The sequence below is a fragment of the Rhipicephalus sanguineus genome, chromosome 8 (genome assembly GCF_013339695.2).
Source record: "Rhipicephalus sanguineus isolate Rsan-2018 chromosome 8, BIME_Rsan_1.4, whole genome shotgun sequence".
Classification (NCBI taxonomy): Eukaryota; Metazoa; Arthropoda; class Arachnida; order Ixodida; family Ixodidae; genus Rhipicephalus; species Rhipicephalus sanguineus.
This window is the reverse complement of record NC_051183.1, coordinates 113,195,575-113,201,574: the sequence shown is the minus strand read 5'-3', so window position 1 is coordinate 113,201,574 and position 6,000 is coordinate 113,195,575.

Sequence of the window (6,000 nt, the reverse complement as noted above, 5' to 3'; positions counted from 1 at the left end):
AGCACGTTTGCGACAATGAAGACACAAATGAGAATGTGTGCCATTTTTAACATTTTACTATGCTCTTGGATCCTAATACTTAGGCGCCGACAAGTTCGCTCTACGTAAATCTTATCGCAAGAACATGGAATCTTATATGCAACATTAGTTTGACATGTCACGTGTATTTGTTATGTTTGACTGCGCACCTCAGCCGTCGGTCACTTTTTCCTGCATTTACCTGTATGTGAACGGCTGGACTTACCTGCCCCAACTTGTGGCCACCACTGAAAACAGCAGCAACATGGCACCTACTTTCCACACTTTTATTCCTTCTGATAGCCTATGCCCACATATTCCTGTTTTTATTCCTTCTGCTAGCCGCCGCGGCCGGGATTCGATCCCGCGACCTCCGGCTTCGTGCTGCAGAATGTTCGTTTCTGAAACTATGGATCTGAAGGGACGTCAGATTTGTGGGTTTTCGCCGTGAAGCGTGCCAATCATGCCCTTCTTGACATTCGCTACTAATAAATATCACCGAAAAAGGCTATAGCTCAGTCTCTCTGCCTAGCTTCATGAAAACTTCCTTGTTTAAAGTTTTAGAGCGCAGCTTTTAGGCTCACGTTCCTGCGCTGAGCGGCGTCTTCGTCGGCGTGACCGAGACATCAAAAAATTTATTGAGAATAAAATATACGAGATCGAAGTGGGATTTGAACCCGCTCCCCCTGTGTGACAGCTGAGTATCATACCACAGACCTAGGCAGCCGCGGCGGCTGCATTTTCGATGGTGGCGAAAATGCTCGAGACCCGTGTACTTAGGTTTAGGTGCACGTTAAAGAACCCCAGGTGGTCGAAATTTCTGGAGTCCTCCACTACGGAGTCTCTTACATTCATATCGTGGTTTTGGAAGGTTAAAACCCAATTATTATTATTATTATTATTATTACTATTCTTTCGAGAAATTTACATGTGACGGATTTTAACGGAGCAGCCACTTCATAATTTCTATGTGATCCGACGCACGCACCACAACGCGCACCACGCTACAACGCGTGCCACAATAAAGAAGCAATGAAATTGCCTGGAGTGTACCGCAATAGAGAAAAATTATTTTGCTCGCTCCCAGTCTTAGTAGATGTCCGACAAAGGACACATAGCGCCCTCTACGTCTTCTCTCCCGGGATAGTCACAGGTTCAACCTGCGCGGTGGTTTCAAGGTAGGACCACAAGGGGTGCGCGTAAGTTCACCACAGTGAGGCACACTTGATTGCACAGGGAGATTCTCCGCTTCAGACGAGGAAGGCATTACCACAGGCTGCACAGATGATGCGCGTGGAGAATTTGGTGATAATGGTTCCGGTGTGAACGTGGAGGCTGGTGATTTTGGTAGACTTGACAGCAAGGTTCTAAGCGTTGGTGACGAGGCCCCTGCTGTCGGTCCTTATTCGTTTTGGGCTCCTACGAACGGCACCAGATGGGAACGGTTCCTCTCCACGACACTACTGGGAGTGTCAACCACATACGATCTTGGTCGCAGAGCTGGGCTGATGACACGACCGCTGCAACCGAAATCCTTTATCAAAGCGTCCGCTCCTATAGGAGGAAAATCTGAATTGCACTGTGACGGCGATTGTGGTCATTCGCCTGCTGCAACTTCGATGTAGTATTCTCTGCTTGGAATTCTTCGTGGTTTGGTAAGGCCAGAACAAGTCGGTCAGGCAGAACTGGAAGACGAGTTTGTAGTCTTCTCCCCATGAGTAACTGAGCTGGGGAAATGCCCGAAACTCTAGGTGCCTCTCGGCATGCGACTAGAGTGAGGTACGGTTTCGAGCTTTTCTTTAGCAAATCCTTCACAGTCCGCACCATGCGCTCTGCGTCTCCATTACACTGAGGGTTTCGAGGGCTGCTGGTCTCGTGGCAGAACACATACGCTCGTGCAAATTCCACAAATTCCTTGGACTGAACTGAGGGCTGTTGTCCGTCCGCACAGCGTCTGGTCTCTTTACCGCAACAACGACATCTTTTGCTGACGAAGTTCTCAGTGTGACTACTTCTGGAAATCCATAGTAGTCGATGGTGAGGACGTTATCGCGCCCTCCTTCCAAGTAAAACAAATTGATCCCCAGGAGTTGCCATGGTCTTTCCAGTGCTGGTGATTGTAGCGGCTCAGAACGCGCACATCGAGTCTCAGCACACTTAGTGCATTGAGTCACAAGGTCTTCGATGTGCTGGTTGCAATGGGGTCACCAAGCACACTCTGTGGCGCGTTCTTGACAGCAGCGGACACCTTAATGCCCGTCGTGCAGCACTGCGAGAACGTATTTGCATTGTGCAGACGGGATGACGATGCGGCGATCCAGTAAGAGTAACGCCTCGTACACACTCAGTCTTTCTCGTTCCTTCCAGTATGATGCTAAGTGGGTTGGAACTCTCTTCTTGGACGGCCAGCCTTTCTCACAATAGGTCAATTTCAAAGAACACTCACTATCTTCAGCTTCAAGACGACGGATCTCGTCAAGCTGACTTGTGAGTTGTGGAGGTAGATCCTTAGAAACTGCCCCTATATAGATTTACAGGCTGCTGACGGCTTTGGATGTTGGTAAGTTGCAAGGTGCTTTTGATAGTGTGTGGGCTGTGGCAAGCAGTTTTCTAGGAACATCCTTGGCGGATAACTAATACCGCATCAGTTTGATCCGCATTCGTTGAATTCGAGGTGGCAAGACGTCCAGATCTTTACTTGAAATGAGGGCTAGAAGTGAAAATATTTGGAGTCGACCTGAAAGCTTAGTCCACGTAGTATTGGTCGAACCTGGTGGCAGTCCACATTACAGCCAGAGACTCTTCCGTTTGCCTGTGGCATCCCTCTGTAGAAGTGAGTGATCTGGAAGAATAAACGATGGCACGTCATGTCCCTGAAGGCTGATCTTGGAATAGGACGGCTCCGAGGCCATGACAGCTTGCGTCAGCCGATACTATAGTTGGGTAACAGAGAGCTGAGCTAGCGCCCTGTCTCTTTTTAGAATGAATAGTTGGGTAATGTGTATAGTACACAGCCATGCTAATGCTGGAGCTGAGCAAAGATTTGATGCTCTTGAATGCTTGCTCTTGATGTAACTCCATCTCCAGGTGTTGTTCTTGTTGAGAAGAGCACGACTATGTTAAGAGATCTCAGACAGGGTTGGAATGAATTGAGCCACATTGTTTGCCATTCCAACGAACCGGCGAACACCACTGACATCAACTGCTTGTGGGAAGTCGATGAGAGTGTTGGCTTTGACTAGATCTGGACCAAGTCCCTGCTGGCTGACGACAACTCTTAAGAACTTGACAGAAGACGCTCGGTACAGACACTTCTCGCGCCAATGCGTCAGCTAGACGCTGGTCGTGTTCTTGACTGTTCCCACCGAATGCAAGTATGTCGTCTATCATGTTGACGACTCCAGCGTTGCCTTCGAGCAGTCTTGACGTGAAGCGTTGGAAATTTTCAAGTGCTGGCCCAATGCCAACGAAAGGCGCTTGTAGCAATAGCGGCCAAAAGGCGTGATGAAAGTCGTCAGTTCTACGCTCTCACGACTCGTTTGATTTGGTGGAAGCTGGATCTTGCACCGAGCTTGGAAAATATTTGTGCCCTCCCAAGCTGGCCTAAGATGCCTTCAACTGCTGGCAGAATATCGCGTTCCCACTGGATAACCTTGTTAGGCTTTGTCAAGTCGACGCACAGCCTGTGCTCGCCCGATGGCTTCGGTACAACGACCAGGCCTGAACACCATCCGGTTGGCGTGTCAACCTTGCGAATGACTCCTTGCGTTTCCATTTCATCCTATTCTTTCTTCACCTACCCGAGCAGAGGTACAGATATTCGCCTAGGAACACTAGAAAGAAAAGTGACGAGCATCCGGAGCGACGTGAATGGGGTAATCTTGCACCTCTCTGGGCCCACGAAACATTCTTGCTTGGGGCGACGGAAAACCGTCCATCGTGTCCAAAACTGAATGATGCCAAAGTCTTCAACTGCAGGTAATCCCAGAAGGTGTGTCGTCTGCTTCTTGATGACATACATTCTTTGCACAGACAATATGTTACGCCATTGCAAAGTAGCAGTAAAAGTTCCCAGAACGTGGAAACTTTCATTTCAAGGGCCAGACACCTCGGCATCCACCTTATACAAAACGGTAGGTAATCCCGGGAAAGAAGGCGAAACAACCGTTACTTCTGCTGCAGAGTCTATCTTGAAGTATGCGAGGGGACCATTCACGTGAGTGTCCGCGTATCTTGCCCGGCGCATGCTGCGCGCGCGATGTTCAAGAGACCCCAAGAGGCCCTTTCGATGCTTGGCCCTGCAACCAGCAATAAAGTGACCTTGCTTCTAGCAGAAATTATTGTGGCCTTGAGTAGGGCATTCTTTTCGAGAGTGTTGACGGCAGCCGCAGTAACTGCAAGTGGATTGTGTTGGCTGCACATACTTGCTGCAACGCGCTGTCTTGTTCTTCGTGCGTTGCGCCGCATCCACCTTTAAGCTGTCGAAGGCCCAGCTCTCGCTGAGACTTGCGTGCCATAGACGCTCTTTTTCGGCTTCTTCGTGAATGCGCGCGTGGCACAAAGCTTCCTCCGCCGAAATTTTCTTACATGTGCACATCTGCTCCGATAGCCCCTCGTTCGCAATCCAGTGACAAACTTGTCCCGAACAAGGCCGTCTTAGATATCGGCGTTTTTGTACCCACAACGCTTGACAAGGTTCCGAAGCGCAGTAAGATTCGTAAACAGGCTCACCTTCCTGTTGTATTCTGCGGTGAAATCGGGTTTCATAAATCTCATTGAGAGGGTGGACATATTGCGAAGCGAGCTTAGCCTTTACTTCCGCAAACGGGAGGTTTTCCGGAGTAGACAATACAAGCGATGACAAGACGCTACGTTCTTGAGAACCCATGCAACACAAGAGCGTTCGAACTTCCACCTCGTCGGTGGCCCTGTTGAGTACGTTGTTCATTCCCCCGGGCTTGTGAAGTTGAACGGCGATTGAGGCTGAAGTACAGGCGTACCGACCCGCACGATGTTGAGCTTGTTGGGGGCGGCGACTGTACCGCCTGTACCGTCCATATCTCCACGTTAGCGCCCACTTCTGGCGCCATGTTCAGAGACGCCGACTGAAGACACGATCTCTTTCAGCAACAAGAAGGGGTACTTTAATGAGATACACCCCCCAACCTCGGCCCAGATGACGATCGCATGCTATCTGCGCCATCCTTTAGCTGTTAGACAAAGCACACAAAGCGTTCACTACAGAGGCCACTAGTACTTGTATCCTCGCGAGCGTTTGGCAAAATCCAAGGTGTCCAGCCGTTAGGTTGTCGTGTAAAGCTTCCAGAACCTCTGGACGCAATGCTGAAGGGACAACGAGCAGAGCAGGAAGTTGGCTTAAAGTGGGAAGAAGCTCTTTAGGAGAATGCCGTTCCGTAAGAAAAACGACGCCAGTCCTCGCTTGAATGCCTTCAGAACAATGATTTTCTAGCCCTCAAGGTAATCCACAAGGCCCCGGAGTTCCGTGTCAGCTCGTTGTCGTTCATCGAAGTCATCGACACTTAAGCGCTGTCCTGGTCGTCCTACCGCGGTGGGTCAATGCGGACACGAGGCAGGCAGTCTGCATCCGAGTGCTTTGTGAAAGACGGTAATGTCGAATTCCTGAAGTCAGCGACCTTACTGTGAGAGGCGACCTGAAGGGTCCTTCAGGCTAGCTAGCCAGCCAACACAAGGCGTGCTCGTCACAACCTTGAAAGGCCTGCAGTAAAGGTAGGAGCGAAACTGTGATGTAGCCGAGATAATGGCAAGGCATTCCTTTTCTGTTGTGCAATAGTTGGCTTCGGCCAATTTCTGCAGCCTTCCACTACGGCGTCCCTCATAATCATGTCGTGGTTTTGGGACATTAAACCCGAGATATTATTATTATGATTTGTCTTCTGCACAAGGAATGCTCCGAGGCCTACGCTGCTTGCGTGGGTGTGAATTTACGTGTCGGCGTATTCG